At 41.1% G+C, this 25,091-nt stretch overlaps 1 protein-coding gene and 1 long non-coding RNA gene across 4 annotated transcripts in view; one reads left to right on the forward strand and one right to left on the reverse strand.

Annotated features, from left to right (window-relative positions):
* The window catches only part of LOC110504044 (galactosylgalactosylxylosylprotein 3-beta-glucuronosyltransferase 1), a 127,011-nt gene that overhangs the window by 74,861 nt on the left and 27,059 nt on the right, over nucleotides 1-25,091 (reverse strand). The window lies entirely within an intron of this gene.
* LOC118944115 lies at nucleotides 128-14,638 on the forward strand. The gene is made up of 3 exons (XR_005039436.1): nucleotides 128-185; nucleotides 275-363; nucleotides 13,276-14,638. It is a non-coding gene; the product is annotated as an uncharacterized LOC118944115 (long non-coding RNA).

Below are 25,091 nucleotides of genomic sequence, written 5' to 3' on the forward strand. Positions count from 1 at the left end.
GGTCGGCCCATCACTGATTGGATCTCAGGCCCGCCCTCTCGTCAGGGGAAACAGCTGGCTTATCAAGTACACACTCCTTCTCCAGCTTGATAAAAGCCAGTGTTCCTTTGTCAGGAGAGAGCTTCTTTGTATGTCCTGTGTTGGTCTGAAGTTGTTGAATGTATTTTGTAGCTGCTCCTGCAGAGGTATGTGTATGCCATAAGACTTAGTGTTTTTAATTTATAGAAACTGTTCACTAAGTATTGGAGAATTACTCTGTTTAATTTGTTCCAAGGGGGGGAAGGGGAACGCTCCTTGGGTGTGTTTAGGGAAGAGGCCTGCGGGAAAACAACCCATAATATTGAATCTGTCTATGCACACTAGGTAAGACCTGGGCAGGCCAGCCCTTTATTTTAATTACCTGTATACCTTTTTGAGTTGATACATTTTGCATTCTTTACAAACGCTTGAAGGTTAAACATTGGTTCTAAAAGCAGGCTCAGATTATGTCTGTCGTTTCTTACCAACATAAATGTTGTAGATACTTCTGGTCTAATGTGTCTTTTCATCCTCTCTGGGACCATCTATTCACATTCTAACAATCATGTTTTCCATCTATTGAAACCTCCACTTTATATGGAGCTTAGAATGAAATCAGTTCTCTCTGCTCCCTTCCTCCTTGCGGTTTGCAATGTGTAACGCAATTTGCGTTGACACGCATCTCCACAGCTTGCATCTGCCTCGCTCTCACAACGAGGCATTTAAGTGGCAATTTTGGCCTTATTGAACTCTGCTAAAAGCACAGAACAATTTGTCATTCATTTAATTTCCCTAGACAAATATTTAGAGGTAATATTGGACATTTTATGAACTGTGAGCAATATGGGACTGGGAGGGAGTGTTTGGGGATCAAGTGTTAAGGTTTGCCCATTTCAGCCACACTGGGATTCCCCGTTCGCTATCCTCCAGCCGGTCTTGGTCCTCCAGGCCTGAACAGTTTGTCTGGCTTTGATGAATGTAACAGGGGCCTCCCTCTTCGCTCTGTGATCCATCAGGGCTGATAGGTGTACAGTACTGAACCCCACAATGACATTAGGGACAGCAGACTTTGTCTTGGAGTCTCAGGAGACACGATGAGAACTGACCACCTGCTCTCATGTAAGCCCTCCCTGGATGGTGGTAGACACGAGCATGTTAAAAGATGGAGAACACTGTCTGTACTGCAGAGCCATTTGAGCAAGCCTAATGCAGCCGGAGCAGAATACTGTGTCCTCATGGGAGGCAAATGTGTAAACTCTGCTTTACTCCCTCTCTGAGTGATGGAGCTAGACACAGCAGTCTCAGCTCAACTTGTGCCTGTGTCTCACCTTCAGGGAATTACTGCACAAGCTGTAAATGTGATTTGGATTCATGCTTAACAATCAACACAAAGCAGGAAAATCCCATATAAAACATTGAATGGATCATTAATTTATTCCAGCTCGTTGTTCTTCCTGAGACACCCGCAAACTTGTGAAATAAAGGATAAAAATGGAGGGCCTTTGTATTTTTACATCATTAAAGCCAAACTCCCAGGGAGTCAATGCACCCTCACTTTAGCTACACCTTAAACCGATCAATATATTTCCTTTCCCCCTCAATCGAGACAGATGGCATCTCCATCCATCTTCCAAATGATACAGTGGAATAGGGCCTGTCTGTCAGCCTTGACATGGAACCAACTTTCACTAGCCTGCAGAGAAAGGTCAATCTCATAGAGGAGCCTAGACACAAGGTGCATTAGTCCGCCTCTCCATCCTCATCACAGCTGACCATAAGTACCAGGAACTCTCCTGTCTCCTATTTATTCAGGCCTTTCTAGCAGCTCAATTAGGTGTGATAGAAAGTACATGTATCCTCTCTCTCCTCTCTACTCATGCTGACAGATGGACGCTGGTCAGAGTCCACCCTAAACAGAAGGTCATATTAATTACATCATGCCGTCCTGTGTATGATTCTCTTTATCACTATGAACCAGTAGGCAAGTTGAAGCATTATAGCTGACAGATTGTATCTGTCAATTCACCTTGGGCTTTAAAACCTCTACAGGATTGGTGGGTCCCCCACAGGATGGTTGAGCTAATGTAGGCTAATGCGATTAGCATGAGGTTGTAAGTAACAAGAACATTTCCCAGGACATAGACATATCTGATACTGGCAGAAAACTTAAATTCTTGTTAATCTAACTGCACTGTCCAATTTACAGTAGCTATTACAGTAAAATAATACCATGGTATTGTTCGAGGAGAGTTCACAGTTATGAACTTTAAAAATTATTAAACTAATTTGTCACATTGGGCAGTCTTGAAACAAAATTTTGAACACAAATGCAATGGTTCATTGGATCAGTCTGAAACGTTGCAAATACACTGCTGCCATCTAGTGGCCAACATCTAAATTATGTCTGGACTGGAATAATGCATTATGGCCTCTCTTGCATTTTAAAGACGAAGGTACAAAAAAAATGCATGTTTTTTTCTTTGTATTATCTTTTACCAGATCTAATGTGTTATATTCTTCTACATTCATTTCACATTTCCACTAACTTCAAAGTGTTTCCTTTCAAATGGTATCAAGAATACACATATCCTTGCTTCAGGTCCTGAGCTACAGGCAGTTAGATTTGGGTATGTTATTTTAGGCGTAAATTGAAAAAAAGGGTCTGATCCTTTACGGCAGAAAGAGAGCAGAGTTGTAGGTCAGGATCATGGTTACGGCTGCGTATGGCCAGGCAAGGCTGGGTGAAGATGTAGGCTGGTACCCAGTGGATGAGGAGCTGCAGTGGTGAGCTTGCTTGACAGGCAGATCTCATGTTTTATAGGACACGTCATGTGCTGCTTTTCTCATCCCTGAGAGGTTGCTTCAGTTAGCTTTGTTTAGGTTCACAAAGCTAGGCTCAGGAGACACCATGAGGACTTACCACCTGGTGGAAATTTAAGTAATTTATGCTATTTAAAACACACACACAAACCTCTATGAACCCTCTATATGTGTGTATGTTAATCTGAGGAGAAAAATAGCTTTAATCTTGGTTTCTATTTTGTATTGTCAGGGTTAATTCATGCCTTATCCTGGATCTGCTGAAGGTCTGTCAAATCAAATAAAGGTTTATTGGTTGCGTATCAGATTTGCAGACCAGTTAAGTCTATAGGGGCGCTATTTCATTATTGGATAAAAAAACGTGCCCGTTTTAAGCGCAATATTTTGTCACGAAAAGATGCTCGACTATGCATATAATTGATAGCTTTGGAAAGAAAACATTCTAACGTTTCCAGAACTGCAAAGATATTATCTGTGAGTGCCACAGAACTCATTCTACAGGCGAAACCAAGATGAAACGTCAAACAGGAAATGAGCAGAATCTCTGAAGCTCTGTTTTCAAATGTCTCCTTATATGGCTGTGAATGCAGCAGGAACGACCATGTGCTTTCTATCGTTTCATCAAGATGTCTGCAGCATTGTGACGTATTTGTAGGCATATCATTGGAAGATTGACCATAAGAGACTACATTTTCCAAGTGTCCGCCTGGTGTCCTGCGTCGAAATTGGTGCGCAAAAGCCAGGTGCAAGTATTTTTCCATTTGATAGAGAGAAGAAACCAGGCTTCCACGAACGATATATCATCGAAGAGATATGTGAAAAACACCTTGAGGATTGATTCTAAACAACGTTTGCCATGTTTCAGTCGATATTATGGAGTTAATTTGGGAAAAAAGTTCGCGTTTTGAGGACTGAATTTTCGTTTTTTTTTGGTAGCCAAATGTGATGTACAAAACGGAGCTATTTCTAATACACAAATAATATTTTTGGAAAAACTGAGCATTTGCTATCTAACTGAGTCTCCTCATTGAAAACATCTGAAGTTCTTCAAAGGTAAATTATTTTATTTGAAGGCTTTTCTTGTTGTTGAAATGTTGCCTGCTGGATGCTAATGCTAACGCTAAATGCTACGCTAGCTAGCTACTGTCACACAAATGATTGTTTTCCTATGGTTGAGAAGCATATTTAGAAAATCTGAGATGACAGTGTTGTTTACAAAAGGCTAAGCTTGAGAGATGGCATATTTATTTAATTTCATTTGCGATTTTCATGAATAGTTAACGTTGCGTTATGGTAATGAGCTTGAGTCTGTATTCACGATACCGGATCCGGGATGGGGAGATTAGAGAATGCTTGTGTTTCTAGCTCCAACAGCACAGGAATAATACCTATCAATACGAACATAACACCCCCCAAAAAAAGAACAAGCAATTTCCAGGGTCCAGAAAGTATTCAGACCCCTTGACTTTTTCCTCATTTTGTTGTATTACAGCCTGAATTTAAAATTCAATACATTTACATTTTGTATTACTGTTCTACACACAATACCCCGTAATGTCAAAGTGGAATTATGTTTTACGAAATGTTTACAAATTAATTACAGATGAAAAGCTGAAGTGTCAATAAGTATACAAACCCTTGTGATATGGCAAGCCCAAATAAGTTCAGGACTACAAATGTGCCTAACAAGTTATATAAAGTGCATGGATTTTTTTAATGTAATTTTTTGTATTTTACCAATTTCGTGATATCCAATTAGGATCTTCACTCATCGCTGCAAAACCCAACGGGCTTGGGAGAAGATAAGGTCGAGTCATGCATCTTCCCGAAACATGACCTGCCAAACCATGCTTCTTAAAACCTGTTAAGTCTACCCCCTCCTTTTTCGAACATTCTGTTAAAAATCGCGCAACATTTCAGCATCCTGCTACTCATGCCAGGAATATAGTATATGCATCTGATTAGTATGTGTGGATAGAAAACACTCTGAAGTTTCTAAAACTGGTTAAATCACAGCTATGACTATAACAGAGCGTGTGTTTCATCGAAAAGCGCAAGAAAAAATGGTCACTGAAAAAAATATCCATGCGCCACTTGCATGTATTGTTTAAGGGGCACCAAATTAAATAGGGCCGAGATTGCAATTCCTACAGCTTCCAAACGATGTAGCCAAAAACGTAATTTTCATTGACAAAAATCCTTTGTGTCATGACAAATAGATCCTTCATTCCGTCCAGCATACAGCAATCGATTTTGGAAAAGAGAAAAAGGGACATTGTTTTCTTGAGTAGCTGCTATTGAATACAGATCGCCCAGTGATCAATTTGATCGCTTATTAACGTTTACAACTACCTAAAGTTGGGTTACAAAAGTAGGTTGAAGTGTTTTGTCAAAGAATATAGGCAACTTATATAATTTTAAAAAATGACGTTGCGTGTTGGAAGAGAGCTTTTTTCCTGAACCAGACAGGCTATACAAATGGATATTTTGGGCATACATGGACGGATTTAATCGGGAAAAAGACCCAATTGTGATGTTTATGGAACATATAGGAGTGCCAACAAAGAATATCATCAAAGGTAATGAATGTTTTATATTTTATTTCTGCGTTTTGTGTAGCGCCGGCTACACTAATTATTTTGTTTACGTCCCCTTCAGGTATATTGGGGTGTTTGCATGCTATCAGATAATAGCTTCTCATGCTTTCGCCAAAAAGCATTTTAAAAATCTGACTTGTTGGCTAGATTCACAACGAGTGTAGCTTTAATTCAATACCCTGCATGTGTGTTTTAATGAACGTTTGAGTTTTAACGAGTACATTTAGCATTTAGCGTAGCGCATTTGCATTTCCAGGTGCCTAGTTGAGACGTCTGCGTCTCAAGTAGGATCAACAGGTTAACACCCGCCCGCTTAACCCGGAAGCCCCCCACCCGGCCAAACTCTCCCCTAACCCGGACTACGCTGGGCCAATTGTGCACCGCCCTATCGGACTCCTCGTTACGGCCGGTTGTGACACAGCCTGGGATTGAACCCAGGTCTGTAGTGATGCCTCGAGCACTGCAATGTAGTGCCTTAGACCGCTGCGCCACTCGGGAGGCAATTATATTGTTTAACATGATGTTTAAATGATTACCCCACACATCTCTGTACCCCACACATACAATTATCTGTAAGGTCCCTAAGTCGAGCAGTGAATTTCAAGCAGAGATTCAACCACAAAGACGAGGGCGGTAGATGGGTAAAAAAAAACGGACATTGAATATCCCTTTGAGCATTGTGCAGTTACTAATTTTTACACTTTGGATGGTGTATCAATACTACAAAGATCACTACAAAGATACAGGCCTCCTTCCTAAATCAGTTGCCGTAGAGGAAGGAAACCACTCAGGGATGTCATCATGAGGCCAATGGTGACTTTAAAACAGTTAGAGTTTGTCTGTGATAGGACATAACTGACAACACCAACATTCTAAATGACAGAGTGAAAAGAGAGCCTGTACAGAATAAAAAATATTCCAAAATATGCACTAAAGTAATACTGCAAAAACTGTGTCAATAAAAGGAACTTTTTGTCCTGAACACAAAGTGTTATGTTTGGGGCAAATCACTGAGTACCACTCCACTGAGTCCACTCCCATATTTTAAAGAATGGTGGTGGCTGCATCATGTTAAGGGTATGCTCGTCATCAGCAAGGACTAGCGATTTATTTAAAAATTTTTTTTTTTTTTTGCTAAAAAGAAACGTAATAGATCTAAGCACAGGCAAAATCCTAGAGGAAACCTGGTTCAGTTTGCTTCCAAAGGACACTGGGAGACAAATTTGCCTTTCAGCAGGACTACAACCTTAAACACAAGGACAAATATACACACGAGTTGCTTACCAAGACAACAGTGAATGTTCCTGAGTGGCAAGACTTGAACATGGCTATCTAACAATGATCAAAATTCAACTTGACAGAGCTTGACAAATGTTTTAAAGAATAATGGGCAAATCTTGTAAAATCCAGGTGTGCAAAGCTCTTAGTCTTACTCACTCACAGCTGTAATTAATGCAAAAGGTGATTCTAACATGTACTGCCCTTTCCCACCTAGACAAAAGGAACACCTATGTGAGAATGCTGTTCATTGACTACAGCTCAGCATTCAACACCATAGTGCCCACAAAGCTCCTCACTAAGCTAAGGACCATGGGACTAAACACCTCCCGCTGCAACTGGACCCTGGACTTCCTGACCGGCTGCTGTACTTCCTGTTCACCCACGACTGCACGGCCAAACATGACTACAACACCATTATTATGTTTGCTGACGACACAACAGTGGTAGGCCTGATGACCGACAACGATGAGACGATGAGCCTATAGGGAGGAGGTCAGAGACCTGGCAGTGTGGTGCCAGGACAACAATGTGAGCAAGACAAAGGAGCTGATTGTGGACTACAGGAAAAGGCCGGCCGAACAGGCCCCCATGAACATCGTCAGGGCTGTAGTGGAGCAGGTCGAATGTTTGAAATACCTTGGTGTCCACATCACCAACAAACTATCATGGTCCAAACACACCAAGACAGTCATGAAGAGGGCACCACAACACCTTTTCCCCCTCAGGAGACTGAAAAGATTTGGCATGGGTCCCCAGATCTTCCAAAAGTTCTACAGCTGCACCATCGAGAGTATCCTGACCGGTTGCATTATCACTTGGTATGGCAAATGCTTGGCATCTGACCGTAAGGCGCTACAGAGGGTAGTGCGTATCGGAATAGAAAAACAACCCCTCCCTAATAAGATCAATGATGCAATTAAACATGGGTCTCCTTTTCAGGATGAATGTACCAAATTAACTGCCATTATGAATGTTGGCTATATTTACTGACTGCAAGTGTTTATCGCTCTAATTATTTATAATGTATTATTTCTTGCAAATTTGAATATCCGTTTCAGAACCTTTGCTGATAACACCCTCCTTGTGCCACTCAGTTACACAGGTACAAGAGCAACTTAATGTTAAGTGTGTTACAAAAACAGCTAATGTAACATTGTCTCCCTTCTCGCATTGGGAATATTTCAAATGAGAGTACTTCATGCCAAGCTTGTTGCATGGTAATTGCCAAATGCTGGGGCTGGGTTCTACTATTTCAGCGCAAAACACTTATCAGATTTATGTGAAGCTTAGTGCAAGCCCCACTTTAAAGGTAGCCAACTATTTCCTCTATATTTAAATGGCTTTAAACTGCTTAGCCTTAGCCCATTCACTCTGGCAGGATGCAGTATCTCTAACATTTCTCATTACACCACATTTTAAAAGGACACGCAAACAAAGAGGCCGAACGCAGTAAAGCCACACAAAGTCCCTGGGTGGGTGGTTGTATTACTGACATTACAGTACATACTCATGTCCATCCTCCTAGGGCACAAATCTGCTTATACCGTAAGTGCGGATAATGTTTGCTTGCCACAACATAAGAGGGATAAAATCATCAGAGGCCAGACAGCGTGTGTTGGGATGGGGATGCTACCACTCTGCTCAGTCCCACGCTCTGAGATCCAACTCGTGTTTTATGGACCACAGGAGAAACGGGGCACAGGCAGTCCATGAAAGCTTGACTGTTAGGGGTAAATGTGTAAAGGTGACATGACCCTTTGTATGGGAGAAAAGGTGAGCCTGACTTCTATTCCCCCCTTTAATCCTTTACCACCTAGCAACGCCTCTCATACACCTGTGACCAATCGCAAAGGGAAGTTGGATGTGCGTAGAGACAACATGTCTACGAATACTACCTCACAGCAAGGAGATGGATATAGCAATTTCAACCAGCACTACAAAGAGAGAGTGACACGCTCATACACACATAATTGTTGTAATTTTAAAGTTAAAGTTTCAGACATCCCTCAAGGCAGTAGAGTATCCGGAATGTAACTCTTAAATCAGACTGCAGTGTCGGAGAAAGGACTGGTCTACAGAAGCAATTTATCCTGGGCTATAAGCAACACCCACAACAGGCCTATCTTCTTCCAGTCCAGACTGAAGGAAGCAGATTGGTACAGCTGACACGTGCTTCTGGCACCAAGCCTCACATAGTCTTGAAAACCCGACTCCAGCCAAGAGACTAGGGTTTGGTTTCAACGATGGATTATTTTGGAAACTTCAATAAGGTAAAAATAAGGTTTCTCAAACTAGACACTAATGTAATTGTCCTCTTGCTGAATTGTGCACCAGGGTCTCCTACTCCTCTTTCTATTCTGGTCAGAGCCAGTTTGAGCTGTTCTGTGAAGGGAGTAGAACACAGCATTGTACGAGATCTTCAGTTTTTGCTGTGAAATAGGAAGCTGAATCTAGATTTAATTTTGGATTGGAGATGCTTATTATGAGTCTGGAAGGAGAGTTTACAGTCTAGCCAGACACCTAGGTATTTGTAGTTGTCCACATATTCTAAGTCAGAACCGTCCAGAGTAGTGATGCTAGTCGGGCGGGCAGGTGCGGGCAGCGATCGGTTGAAGAGCATGCGTCTCGTTTTACTTGCGTTAAAGAGCAATTGGAGTCCACGGAAGGAGTGTTGTATGGCATTGAAGCTCGTTTGGAGATTTGTTAACATAGTGTCCAAAGAAGGGCCAGATGTATACAGAATGGTGACAGATGGATCAAAGAATCGCCAGCAGCAAGAGCGACATCATTGATGTATACAGAGAAGAGTCGGCCTGAGAATTGAACCCTGTGGCACCCCCATAGATACTGCCAGAGGTCCGGACAACAGGCCATTAGATAAGTCATTAGATAAACCAAGGCTGTTGAGTCTGCCGATAAGAATACGGTGATTGACAGAGTCGAAAGCCTTGGCCAGGTCGATGAAGACGGCTGCACAGTACTGTCTTTTATCGATGGCGGTTATGATATCGTTCAGGACCTTGAGCTTGGCTGAGGTGCACCCATGACCAGCCCGGAAACCAGATTGCATAGCGGAGAAGGTACGGTGGGATTCGAAATGGTCGGTGATCTGTTTAACTTGGCTTTTGAAGACTTTAAAAAGGCAGGGCAGGATGGATACAGTTTGAGTCTAGAGTGTCTCCCCCTTTGAAGAGGGGGATGACCGCGGCAGCTTTCCAATCTTTGGGAATCTCAGACGATATGAAAGAGGTTGAACAGACTAGTAATAGGGGTTGCAACAATGGCGGCAGATAATTTTAGGAAGAGAAGGTCCAGATTGTCTAGCCCAGCTGATTTGTAGGGATCCAAATGTTGCAGCTCTTTCAAAACATCAGCTGTCTGGATTTGGGTGAAGGCGATGCGGGGCGGGGCGGGGGGGGGGCCTTGGGCCAGTTGCTGCGGGGGGTGCCTTGGGCCAGTTGCTGCGGGGGGTGCAGAGCTGTTGGCAGGGGTTGGGGTAGCCAGGTGAAAACTATGGCCAGCCATAGAGAAATGCTTAAAGAAATTCTTGATTATCGTGGATTTATCGGTGGTGACAGTGCGTCCTAGCCTCATTGCAATGGGCAGCTGGGAGTGGGTGCTCTTATTCTCCATGGACTTTATAGTGTCCCAAAACTTTTTGGAATTAGTGCTGCAGGATGCAAATGTACGTTTGAAAAAGCTATCCTTTGCTTTCCTAACTGACTGTGTATATTGGTTCCTGACTTCCCTGAAAAGTTGCATATCGCTGGGACTATTCGATGCTAGTGCAATACGCCACAGGATGTTTTTGTGCTGGTCAAGGGCAGTCATGTCTGGAGTGAACCAAGGGCTATATCTGTTCTTAGTTCTACATTTCTTTAAAGGGGCATGCTTATTTCAGATGGTGAGGAGGGCACTTTTTAAGAACAACGAGGCATCCTCTACTGATGGGATGAGGTCAATATCTTTGCAGGATACCCGGGTCAGGTCGATTAGAAAGGCCTGCTCGCTGAAGTGTGTTAGGGAGCGTTTGACAGTGATGAGGGGTGGTCGTTTGACTATGGACCCATAACGGGTTTCGGCAATGAGGCAGTGATCGCTGAGATCCTGGTTGAAAACAGCAGAGGTGTATTTAGAGGGCAAGTTGGTCAGGATGATATCTATGAGGGTGCCCATGTTTACGGATTTGGGGTTGTACCTGGTAGGTTCCTTGATGATTTGTGTGAGATTGAGGGCATCTAGCTTAGATTGTAGGATGGCCGGGGTGTTAAACTGGGATATGCTTATATCACCTAACAGTATGAACTCTGACGATAGATGGGGGGCAATCAATTCACATATGGTATCCAGCGCACAGCTGGGAGCTGAGGGGGGTATATAGCAATCGGCAACAGTGAGGGACTTACTTCTGGAGAGATGGATTCGAACTGTTCAAACTTTTTGGGCATAGACCTGGATAGTATGACAGAACTCTGCAGGCTATATCTACAGTAGATTGCAACTCTGCCCCCTTTAGCAGTTCTATCTTTACAGTGAATGTTGTAATTGGGGATGGAAATTTCAGAATTTTTGGTGGCCTTCCTAAGCCAGGATTTAAACACGGCTAGGACATCAGGGTTGGCGGAGTGTGCCAAAGCAGTGAATAAAGCAAACTTATGGAGGAGGCTTCTGATAATTAACATGCATGGACCCAAGGCTTTTATGGTTACAGAAATCAACAAATGAGAGCACCTGGGGACACACAGAGCCTTGGTTAACCTCTACATCACCAGAAGAACAGAGGAGGAGTAGGATGAGGGTACGGCTAAAGGCTATAAGAACTGGTCATCTAGTGCGTTGGGAACAGAGCATAATGTACAGACAAGGATAAGGATACAGTGGAGGTAAACCTAGGCCTTGAGTGACGATGAGAGAGGTTGCATCTCTGGAGGCGCCAGTTAAGCTAGGTGCAGTCTCCGCATGTGTGGGGGGTAGGACAAAGGACCTGGGGATTTGGCGTATTATCAGAGGATCAGGGAGTTTGGCAAAAAAACAGTAGGTTTTTGGGTGCATCTTTCTTTTTCCCAACGCAGTTAAGCCAAAACCACGCCCCGTTATTCAGAGGGGTGTTCTACAATGCTTTGAGCACTCTCCAAGTATCCAAGTCCGGAAGTGAATATCACGTAGCTCAAAATTTCAGTCACTGACTAATAACATTTGCCCTTATATTTCCAGATTGAAAAATATAATAGCATAATGTCATGGACTGAGCTAGCCATTAACGTCCCTTAACGCTCAAAGACAGATTCAATGGTTGTAGCAGCATAGAGTATTTGACTGATTAGCTAATAAATATTTAAGAAATTATGAATAATAAGCATATGCTTTTACCTGATAACAGATTACTAATGATAATATAACAACTTAAAATACCGAGCTAGTAACATTAAGTAGTCTAGGTTAACTTAGGTTACTGTCAATTGAGGGAATTCAGCATAGTCCGCTGAGACATTTTTACAACTCATTGAAACTCATTGAAAATAAATACATAGGCAAATGTTGCCAAACATGATGATAATAATAGGCCTGCATTACAGTAGGCAGCTAATTGTTATATTATACTTTCCAGCCTTACCTTGGAAGGTCACTGTCTCTGCATTGATTGCCTGTGAGTGAGACAATCGCTAGCTAGCCAATGGGAGCGTACTAGAACACCGCTCTGAATAACGGGACGTGATTTTGGCTTAACTGCGTTGTTAAAAAGAAAGACGATTTTTGGGCTAGGATAATAACCTTCCTGCCAAGTAAATGTTGCTGACGTGGCAGATTCGGATGGGTCTAAAATGATAGATGTGGTGATTTGTGCTCGTGCACATAATTAAACTACCTGAGCTCCCCCAGTAAAATGTATCCCGTCTGAAAAGGGATTTAGCCTTACAGTGTTCTGTTGTATCTAGAGCACTTTGCATTTATAAGATTAACAATACAAATCATATTTTTACAATGACAAATGTATGGTATCCTGTAAGATCAGGTTGGTAGAAATAATACAGTTTACATCAGGGTTGGGCTCAATTCGAATTGAAGGCAGTCAATTTAGGAAGTCAACTTTTAAAATTTCAGATTTTGTTTTATTGAAATCACTTCCTGAATTGACTGCCTTTAATTAGAATTGAGCCAAACCCTGGTTTGCATCCCCCTTAGCATTTACTGTTTCTAAATCACCAGCTCCCCAACTGACACAACCACCTGCTGCCAAGTAAAGCATCGTGGTGGTCTAGGAGATGCAGAACAAATGACATCTGGCTGCTAAACCAACTCTCTTCTACGGATTTGCATATTGAGATGCATGTTTCCATGCTGAAACAATGCAAACAACCTAGTGATAGTGTATTCTGAGATGGATCCTCAATTTCACACTGTCTCGTCTCCTGACATGCATAGATAGATGCATATATCTGTAGTCATGTACTGTATAGTCATACTGGGGAAAACAATGTTTAAAATCAACCGCTAACATGTTGTTTCCCAACTATATTTTCCTGTGCTGCTACTCTCCCACAACAACACAACCACCCAGAGACGGTCACCCTGGACACAGGATGAAGAGATCTACGGCCAGACGGCAATGCCTTGCCCCGGCCAAGATTCTGCTCGGCCCCAACACCACCGAGCATTCCGTTCCTCCCTCTGCCTAGACTTAGTCATGCATGATCTGCACAGTCTGCATTCACAGGCGATGCCACTCACAACTGACTCACTCCCATGTGAAGTAGCATTAGCATGCCCCCATACACACATACTGCCCCCGTACCATCGCTCCTCCCAGACAGCCAGCCAGTTGCACCCAAGATGCCTTACAGATGAGGAATGATGTGAAATGTATCATGGTTTGTTCTACTCACAAAAGCTCCATCTCCCTCTCCCTCACTGCAGTAAATATTGTAATGTTGTTCCTTTTCTCTTTGTTCAGTGCAGTCTGTTTGCCATTCAGAGCGAGTGTCACAATTTTTAAACAGCAGTCTACATTCTCTCTCTATACTGTCTCCACCTAAGGCCCCAGATAGCTGCTAGGCATGCAACAGCAGCTGCTGCAGTGGCCAGCCTCATACAACCTGAGGTACCACCAGGCATGCAGACAGGTGTAATTGCAGGAGACCGTGAATTAAATAGTGGAAGTGTTTTCTTTGAATTCTTGTGTTTTGAATCAACATGGAAAACAATTAATGTAAGACATCCACTAGCAAGCCATAGAAGGTTTGATAAAGCATGCTGTGTCCAAGAAAGCACTATATACTCTCAGTATAATTGACAGATTCGGTACTTAGGGTGTACAAAAAGTACATGCTTTAAACAAAGATGACATCCTTTCTGTATTAAGTCAACAACCCCGTGGTGCTATATCACAACCAAATATAAACCCAAGCAAGGGCAGTTTTTCTCACCCCTCCACTGTTGAATAAACACCCTGGCATGGCAGCCCTAATGCGCAGAAAATGCACTTATACCCTCCCCTTAGCTCATCAATCACCCATCTGCAGTATATTCAAACCTTGGGAATAAAACATGCACATTCAGAAATTCATACCCGTTATCGTAGCCAGTATGCGTTTCATTTGCCATACTGGAATGGCTGGAACTGTATTGATTTCTTCCTTTTTCTCTCCCTTTTGTGTGAGGAGTGAAAAGCTTGTTTTCCTCCACATCTGTATGAATTCATTAGCCAGCCTTTGGAACACATCAGTGTGGTTGGTGCATGGGCAACAGGCCATGTTCATCCACTACCATTTTGTTTTCCTTTTCCATTTGAACCCAATACCTTTCTATCACCGGCTTTGTTTTTGAACCTTGCCAGTCTCTGCCGTAATGATGGGTACTAAGAACATGTGAATGCTATATACACACACACACACACATACATAGTAATTGCCAATTGTTGTGACAGTCGAAACAAACAGGCTGAAATAGTCCGTGTAAATGTCAGCCTCACAGGATGATGCAGGAAGTAGGCTGGAAACAAAAACAGGCCTCTTCCTGTGAAGTGCTCATTATGTGGATAAATGAAAACAACCTCAATTTGATGATCTAACGTTGGAAGACATACATTTTAAGTGATTGGAGACAAATCAAATATATTGTTGGCCTTTGGAGAAGAATATCTGCAACCCCCTTATTCATACAGGAGCTAGCATGTCATTTACAGCTTACCTACAGTATTTCCCCAATTTTTCCTCTCTCTCTCTCGACTGATGCCTCACCCTCTGTGTCCTTAGCTGCACATAAAAGGCCTGAGTGACACAATCATAAAGCAATCAATTAAAATATTCCATTTACCTGCAGTGAAGCCGCTCAACATTTAGATTACATTCAGTCATCTAGCAGACACTCACATCCAGAGCGACCCACAGAAACAACCAGAGTCAAGCACCCCGCCCAAGAGCACGTAGAACAGATCTCCCACCAATTCAAATCGGGGAGCCGGACCAGAAACCTATCGGCCACCGGCCCAAGCTACCAACTGCCTCTTTGAATGTCTTTCCAATTGTCTCCCAGTCCCGGTGCTATTTGCTTCCATATGTCTTATCTAAAGTGTCCAGAAAGCCTCATCACTGATTACAATGGCCCCAATTTTTGGCAAATTCCAAAGAAGTCACACAAGAATTTTAGGATTTGAGCTTTTTTAGGAAAACAATTTTTTAAAAGAAAATGAAAGGACATTGCTTGAATCTGAGGAGCTGGATGTTTTTATCACTGAGCTTTTAAAACATTTGTAGTAGGAGAAGAAGGCTGCAGTTCAGTTCTCAACCAGCACCAGGCAATTTACTTTTTTCATATCTGCTGCTTTCAGGTAAGTAAGGATGAGAAAGTGACAGATACCTCAGCCTCCCCGGTTCAGCTCTTGTTCTCTCTGCATACGATAACACTAGTGAGTCAAAAGCTTAGACGGGCTTGGCCTCACGCATGGCGTCCAGGCCTGCATATCCTCTTAAAGTTATCCCACTGAAGCATGGAAGCTCTAAATGGTTAAGCAGAGCGCTGGTGCATCAGTATGACTCTCAATAACCACTGGGCCAGGGGACTACCACAGCTGCTCTAATTTAGTTTGTCAGTTAACGCACAACAGTGGAAGGTGCAGAAATGATCTCTATCACTCTTTTCTGAACCCATCAGCAGAGGCAAGGCACTCCTCCTTCTGCAGCATCTACACAGTGAGCCTTTTGCCGCAAAGTATTCACACTGTCGCTGTCAAATCAGCAGTGTTCTATTAACTGTGGTTAGTCAACTAATCAACAGTCAATATGTCAGTTCCCATAGCTTGTGTTGAGTCACTATTGACCCGGACTGCAGTGAAGGGTGAAGCAACAATGTGATAGAGCAGGACACTGCACTTAGCCAAAAAAGCACAGCTTGTTTATTGGCCTTGGAATATGATATGTCAATACCCCCAACGCACACCACTGCTTCCCCTCTGGCATGTTTTCTTGCCTACAGTATTGATTGGCTCTCTGTTTATCTCATTAGTTGGAAGCATGTAATCAATTACACAAGGTCATCTGACATAGCTCTCCTACCAAATGCAGCATAATGCCACAAACCATCCCTTTCATCCAACTTACCCTACGGTTAGCCTCAGCCAACATTGCTAACTGTAACTTGGCTTCCATTCGAATTATCCTGTTTCAATAATGGTAAGTGATGTTGTGTTTGTACTGGGATGGAGGGAACACACACAGTCATGGCCGACTAATATGGTCATCTTTATGACGAAGGGTTTAGAAATCACCTCTCTGGAGAGAAATTAAAGGCAGCTTTTCACGGCTCTTGTAAACATCATTTGCATTACTGATGGCTCTTAATGTGTTCTTCCCCACTATTCATTACTAGTGGAATAGCCTCAGCAGGACCAGTTCCCCTCTCTCTGGCAACCTACAATCAGCTATCTGCAGTCAGTTAGCCGCAAAGTCATACTAAAGCTCTCGTGGACAAATCAAACGTGAAGAAGTATTACTGAGGTGTTGATATTGTGTCACACCAATCAATGCCTAAGTGTAGAGTCTTGCCTGAGTGTAAATGGCATGTGTTTCTCATGTGAGCTGGAGCCCAGAGGTGAGGAGGGTAACTACAGTACAACTGGGTTGTTCAGAGGTCAGGAGAGTGGTTAGAGTGTGTGGGTTTGTGTTGGACATCAAGCACGGTCACAGTAAGCCTAACCACTACTGCCCATGAATGTGGATCAATGTGGATTTGGGAGGTGCAGTTAGCTCTATCATGTGCATGTATGGGTGTGCAAGGCAAGAGCAAAACTGGGGATGGCATGAGAGATACTCACCCCTTAGGCATCGTGCATATTCTGCCTCTGCAAACATACATCATGTCGGAAGGTTCAGATAGTTGTATAGAAATAATCGGTCCACTGTTAAAAAATCACAAGCTCTATTTTACAGACTTTTGAGTATTTGGTTTGATTGTCATAAATACGAGATTATATAGGAATATGATCTTTTACACTTGAAGAGAGACACAAATTACAGGTTAAACTCAAAGCACACTATTTAATGGCAAATAAACCTGGTAAACACCTCACAGCCCCCACAAAACGAATTCACACCAAACCAGTTATAATTTTAAAAGATAAGGATGTAAATGATTTAATTAGGAAGAACAACGCTATTAATTTGGCAAAGTGGGTGGGGTTATATCCTTCCTGTTTGGCCCTGTCCGGGGGTATCATCGTGTCTCCTGACTCCTCCTGTCTCAGACTCCAGTATTTATGCAGCAGTAGTTTGTGTCGGGGGCTAGGGTCAGTTTGTTTATATCTGGAGTACTTCTCCTGTCTTATCCGGTGTCCTGTGTGAATTTAAGTATGCTCTCTCTCTCTTTCTCTCTTTCTTTCTCTCTCTCGGAGAACCTGAGCCCTAGGACCATGCCTCAGGACTACCTGGCAAAAGGACTCCTTGCTATCCCCAGTCCACCTGGCCGAGCTGCTACTCCAGTTTCAACTGTTCTGCCTGCGGCTATGGAATCCTGACCTGTTCACCGGGCGTGCTACCTGTCCCAGACCTATTATTTGACCATGCTGGTCATTTATGAACATTTGAACATCTTGGCCATGTTCTTTGGCCTTTCTAGGGAGTTTTTCCTAGCTAACGTGCTTCAACACCTACATTGCTTGCTGTTTGGGTCTTTTAGGCTGGGTTTCTGTACAACACTTTGAGATATCAGTTGATGTACGAAGGGCTATATAAATACATTTGATATTAACAACAATTTAAAAAATTATATTTTTTCAGCTATATACATCAGAATGACATTTTTTTTTATATTTAACTAGGCAAGTCAGTTAAGAACAAATTCTTATTTACAATGACGGCCTACACCAGCCAAATCCAGACGACGCTGGGCCATTTATGTACCGCCCTACGGGACTCCCAATCACAGCCAGATGTGATGCAGTCTGGATTTAAACCAGGAACTGCAGTGACGCCTCTTGCGCTGAGATGCAGTGCCTTAGACCACTGTGTCACTCGGGAGCAGTTGGACTAACTCTACAGCCTAATAGACTCAATAACCCTGAAGCAAATATCAGCAGATAAAAAAATAATCACATAAATGGAAATCACCCCAAAGTAAATATTAGACACGTGGAGAAAATGGACAGCTTTCGCATAAAATTTATTTGATATTCTTGGATAAAGTAGCACCCCTATTTACTCAAATGACAACACGTCATTCATTTCAGTGTTTCCGAGTTCCATGTATCAAACAGTTATTTAAGTTATATTAAAACCAGGAAAATCTGGAGTCCCCTACAGATTACCGACCCATAAAGTTTATAAATTGTGACAATAAAATAATAAAACATAAGCAGCAGAATTGCAAAAGTATTACCAGACTTGATACACATGAATCAAACAGGGTATATTAAAAATGAACAAACAAATACAAGAACATATTTTAGTATAATACAATACGTTATAAAACAAGATATAGATTTATTAGTAATGGCTGTTGATGCTGAAAAGACTTTGGACCATCTTGAGGGGGCTTTTCTATTCCAAACTTTGGAAACATTCAACTTTCCAGCTGAAATAATACATTTCATAAAAATATTATATAAATATCCTAAAGCAAAAATATAAACAAACAATATATTATCTGATTAAATTGCTTTAGAAAGGGGTACGAGACAGGGATGTTCTCATTCCCCCCCCTTTTGCACTGGCAATTGAACCGCTTACAATAAGAATTAGACAGGACCCGAACAGGTATCGGTAAACATGAAGAAAAACTAAACTTATTTGCAGATGATCTCCTGATATACCTAACTAATTTTGAAAACTCAATACCCCCCATGTTAAAAATATTTTCGGAATACAGTAAAATCTCAGGATATAAAATGAATGTGGATAAAACAAAAATAATGGCAATAGAACAAAAATAATAATATCTTATGATCTACTGAAATCCACTAAGTGGACCACAAAAACTATTAAATACTTAGGATGTTAAATAAGTGAGAACAAACATATTTAACTAGGCAAGTCAGTTAACCTTTCTAGCACACTCCTCGACAACATTCCGCTGAAAATGCAGCGTGCTAAATTCAAAAATATTTTTTGGAAATATGTAACCTTCACACATTAACAAGTCCAATACAGCAAATGAAATATAAAGATCTTGTTAATCTACCCATCGTGTCAGATTAAAAAAAAAATGCTTTACAGCTAAAGCACAACATATGATTATGTTAGATCACCGCCAAATCAAAAAAACACAGCCATTTTCCAGCCAAAGATAGGAGTCACAAAAATTAGAAATATAGATCAAATTAATCACTAACCTTTGATCTTCATCAGATGACACTCATAGGACATCATGCTACACAATACATGTATGTTTTGTTCGATAATGTGCACATTTATATCCAAAAATCTCCGTTTATTGACGCGTTACATGCAGTAATGTTTTGGTTCAGTAATGTTTTGGTCAAACGATGAATGGAATCAATCGTTAGGATGTTTTTAACATAAAACATCAATGATGTTTCTACCGGAGAATTCCTTTGTCTTCAGATAAAGCACTGGAACTCTGTCGGGAGCGCACGAAATGAGACCAAGGCTCTCTGCCAGACCACTGTCTCAAAGAGGACTCATGAGCCCCTCCTTTATAGTAGAATCCTCATTCAAGTTTCTAAAGACGGTTGACATCTTGTGGTATCCTTAGGAAGTGCAACCTCATCCATATCTCAATGTGTTTTCGGTAGGCCAAGCTTTGAAAAACTACAAACCTCAGATGTCCCACTTCCTGGTTGGATTTTTCTCAGGTTTTCGCCTGCCATATGAGTTCTGTTATACTCACAGACATCATTCAAACAGTTTTAGAAACTTCAGAGTGTTTTCTATCCAATACTAATAATAATATGCATTTATTAGCATTTGGGACAGAGTAGGAGGCAGTTCACTCTGGGCACGCTATTTATCCAAAAGTGAAAATGCTGCCCCCTATCCCAAAAGGACAAATTCTTATTTACAATGACAGCCTACTGGGGAACAGTGGGTTAACTGCCTTGTTCAGGGGCAGAACGAGATTTTTACATTGTCAGCTCGGGGTTCGATCTAGCAACTTTTTGGATACCGGCCCAACGCTCTAAACACTAGTCTACCTGCCGGGATAAACATAACTTTATCCCATTACTCAATAACATGAAAGCAGATCTAATTAAATGGCATAACATCCTCAAAAATCTTACAGATAAAATAAACCTCTTTAGAATGGCATGGATATTTATTTTCGGTAATATCAATTACCATAGACATTCTTTCGAAAAGTATACTCGGTTATAACAGACAAAATACTAGAAAATATGAACGTTTTAAATATTCCTAAATCTGAGGGGAGTTTTAACCTTCCAGATTTGGAATTGTATCGACTCGCCACTGAAGGCTTTTGTTTGCAACATATTGTTACATGCACTAAAGAGTACACATTGAAGATGTGCATGCTCATCCCCAGAATATTTTCAAGTGTTATCTTTTCATGTATTTGCTTTCAAAGAATGGAGCTAAGAACATTAACAAGTTAATAGTTAAGAACTCTAAAGCAACATGGAAGAAAATTAAACAGATTCTGCAAGAACCAATATCACTCCATAATAACACACCCCATGGAACAATCCTTGGATAGCTTGGTTCATATGGTAAACTAAAGACATAGAAACCTTGAATTACTTGGTAATAGGAAATACACTTAATTTAATGACTATTTTGAGAATAAAGTTGCAATGTTTCGAGAATAAACATGAAATGTAATTTCGAGAATAAAGTAACAATTTGGAGAATAGATTAATGTAGGGGTTTTGGTTAAGTGTGTGTCTCATTGGTTCCATGTTTCTCTGCGCTCCACCATTGAAATGACTGGTGAAAATATACTTTAGAAGTAGGAAAAGGTTGTGACACAGATTCATTTCAGGAGGAGGAACCGTAGTTACATACTAGGTAGAGACGGGTTGGCTGTGTGTGTATGCAGGTGTGTGTGTGTGTGGGCAATAAAAAATAAGGGCCAAACAAACAAATGGCCATCAATCTAATACACTCGTTCAAACAGGAGTCACTGCGCAGTCAAATGTATCAATCTAATGAGCTAATAACTCACACGCATACGCATGAAGAGGGACACACACATCAAGTTTCCCCTGGCAATTTCAGACTGTAGGCATACACTCTTCTAAACACAATGGTGCATTAAGAGCAAAAACTAAAAACGTTATTGATACAGTCACTGAATGCGAAGAGAACTGGTTTTGAGTCCCTGTCAGTCTGCCCTCCGAATTCGCTACAACGTTCTGCTGTGTAGCCAAGGCCAACACCATGGCAACTATTTGCTAACAGTAGTATTTCTCCCTTATGGCAACTATCCTTCTAACGACTATAGGCTAGTAGGTTACGTGAGCACACCCAATAAAACAAATGATCTTGGGATCCTGGAGACCGGGGGCTATGCGTGTGTATGTGTCCCATGTCAAGCTGCTCTCCAAATTCACTACAACACCGCTATTTTGCAGCCCACTAGATTGAGTACCCTAACCTGTAGGCTAATCGTACGTTACAGAACAGTGGGCAAGTGGAAGTAAATGATAGGCCTATCCAACGACAGTGGGAGGAATGAACAATGAAGCAGGGGTTTTACGAGTGTCTTGAAATAATAATTTTCTTAATATAGGCCTATTCGACAAATGATGATAGGCTATATAGGCTACAAATAAATAATCACTGTATAGAAATAATCAATGATCTGACATGACTTGGTTGGTAGCCTAGCATAATATCAACTTTCATAATCCATCTATTGGTGATGTCTTCAAGGATGGGAAGAATGAAGGATGCATACTGTAGGTTATCCCAAAACAGGGGCATAGTCTCCGTTATAGGTTTACTTGTCTCAGCTATACTGCTAATTTAGGCTACCACTTGCTCACCTTATAGAGGCTAGTGGCTAGACCTGTTGGATGTTAGATTATAATAATGGAACGCAAAATGACTGTCTCAGACGGGGCTAGCTTGCTAGCTACTTCCAGACACAAATGAGAGAACACCTCACTCTGACCATTTTACTTACCTTAGCAGAGCTGGCTAGGCAGTTTTCATGTTATTCAGAGCCTTGGTGATTGTAACTGTGCTGCTGGCAACAATTTAATTACGCTTTTTTTGCCGACGTTTACTGACACCTGCGAACATAACGTGTAAGGTAACTTATTTGAAAAGTTTGAGGGGTTGTCTCTTCACAGTCCGTCAAAGCACCATGGCCGTTAAAATGGTATTGCTTTGAGGATACCATGTGTGTGTGTGTGTGTGTGTGTGTGTGTGGGATGCCTTTTTGAACAAGTGTATTAGACCCTCCTCCCCCACACACACCTGTATACACACAGACTTGGATGAAAGACCTCATCCGAGTCCGTGTGATTCCTCCTTCTGAAAATAATCTGTGGCACCACTTCTTCCAGGTCCCAATAGGCCTACTTATAATAAAATGGTTATTATGTTCTAAAAGAGAAATAACTTCCTTGTTACCAAAGCCAATTCTAAATAATAGTTTCACCAGGTCATCTAACTGCAGGCATTTTAAAGGGGGCTCCAACAGCAACAGGGAGTCAATGAGACATGATGTTAACCAAATACCCTACTTTAATCTTGAAATATGACTGTGACTTAATTTTTTTTTAAATTGTCTTTATTCTCAAAATATTGCCACTTTATTCACAAAATCGACTCTATTCGCGAAATGTCGGCACTTTATTCTTGAAATATTGCCACTTTGTAGAGTAATATTGTGCAAAAAAAAAATATATACAATCACTGTCGGGGGGGGGGGGGGGGGGGGGGGACTGACCAATGTAGACATTTTCAAATATATGCAACCTGCAGGTTTTATATCACACCATATTCAAATGAAAGCTTTTGGACATAAGAGCAATGTTGAGGGAATCCTATTTGAGTCAGAAAAACATATTTTTATGATAGGCAAACCTTGCAGAAAGCCTATTCAACTGACAAAATATCAACTAATGGAACCAAGACTTTAAAATAACTGATATTGGCACAAGATGGAGGGAGTTTTGGAACATAATGAACGAAATTACAGTTAATGGAAAATGTACACTTAATCCAGTATAAACTAATGTACAAAATTGATTATACAAGTGACACAATTAGAAGGTTCTACACAGTGGCATGTATTCAGAGTAAAACTAATAATAGCTAGGTTTCCATCCAATTTGTGACAGATTTTCATGCGAATATTAGAACGTCTGTAAAATCTGTGCGTGATGTCATAGTGCACATAAAAATAACTTTTGCCCTTAAATTCCCATGTACCAAATGAAAAATATAAGTTAAATGGGTTTCCATTGCATTTTCACCTCTACTGATGGTTTTGTCACAAACACTGTTGCTTTATATAGCAAATGTGTCCACTCTGGTCCTGGCACACGCACTTTAAACAACAGCTCGCATGTACAGTGCAGGTAGGCTACCTACATTATTATGGATAAAAGCGACATTATTTGTATTCATCAAGCAGCCAAGAATCAATCATCATATCACCAGAATAAGACCCTCTATATTTATTGGAAAGGAGCATCAAGCTCATCACCTTGCACTTTCACCACCCTGTGAAGTTCCTCATCATTAATTTAACCTGTAGCCTAATAAACTCTATGCTTTCCCAAGTCGTAGTGGGAGGACCACACAACATATCCTTACTTATGATGGTTAGAATATCAATATTTGTGCATAAAGGCGTTGCTACCGCAATTTCTCGCATCATTGATTTTACAATGTAAACGTACTTTTAATCTGTTTATCTGCATATTCAAAGACATGGCATATGGGGTGTGGTGAGATACCCAATGGACTGGACAATATTATTTGTCCCTTATAGAAGCTATTACTTAAATACTGGAAGTCAAATGATACTCCAACATTAAGAGAACAGAAAAATCGAATGTTTTCTTAACTATTGAAAAGAATCTGGCTACAGACAGAAAAAACATACAACTATTTGCAATCATATGGGGTTGAGTCTTACAAGTATAAGAAACAACATTGGGTGTGAATATGGTGGAAACAAGTGGGTCTGAGCAAGTGAGATGTCATTCATGTTTGGGGAAATGTATGTGTGGAAATGTTAAGTTGTTTATTGTTTTTGTCTATGTATGTTTTTCCTTATATATATATAAAAAATAGAAATACTAGATTGTAAATACATAAAAGATAGATCCGATATAACCAATCTATTACTCTGTCTTTCTCATAAACGCAGGAAACAGATCTGACTCAGATTGGGGACTGAAATATGACAGTTTAACTTGTGACATTATTTACATTGACTGAGAGTGAGTGGGAGTCAATTTCATTTCAAGGACACTCACAACAGATTAAAACACACACCTACACATTTATTGAATCAAGAAAAGTGCTGCCAACTTTGAAATGTGCATTGCTCACTCACTCACACAGTAATATAGATGTTATTTATTCCTTCAGCTAATGCCAAAAATGTATTTTGTTAATTCATCGCCTCCTTGTAAATTATTCTCCACTGTGAACCCTGTCCTCAGAATGATAGTTAGTGCCTTCTATTCCTTCATAATTACCACAGTCAGAATATTTTACTCATGACTGAACTCTGCTTGTGCTCAATATATTCTCACGAATACTTACATCAGTTGTCAGCAGGATAGGCTGTTTGAGAAACAAGGTTTAAAAACCACTTGCCAGTGCAGTCATGCATACAGTACCGTCACATTTGACATTACTTGATTTGAATCAAACACTTACATGATGTAAGTGACTCAACCTTTTATAGTTATGTGTTTCTATGCTGCTATTGGATACACTA

This window comes from Oncorhynchus mykiss, chromosome 24, assembly GCF_013265735.2.
Source record: "Oncorhynchus mykiss isolate Arlee chromosome 24, USDA_OmykA_1.1, whole genome shotgun sequence".
NCBI lineage: Eukaryota > Metazoa > Chordata > Actinopteri > Salmoniformes > Salmonidae > Oncorhynchus > Oncorhynchus mykiss.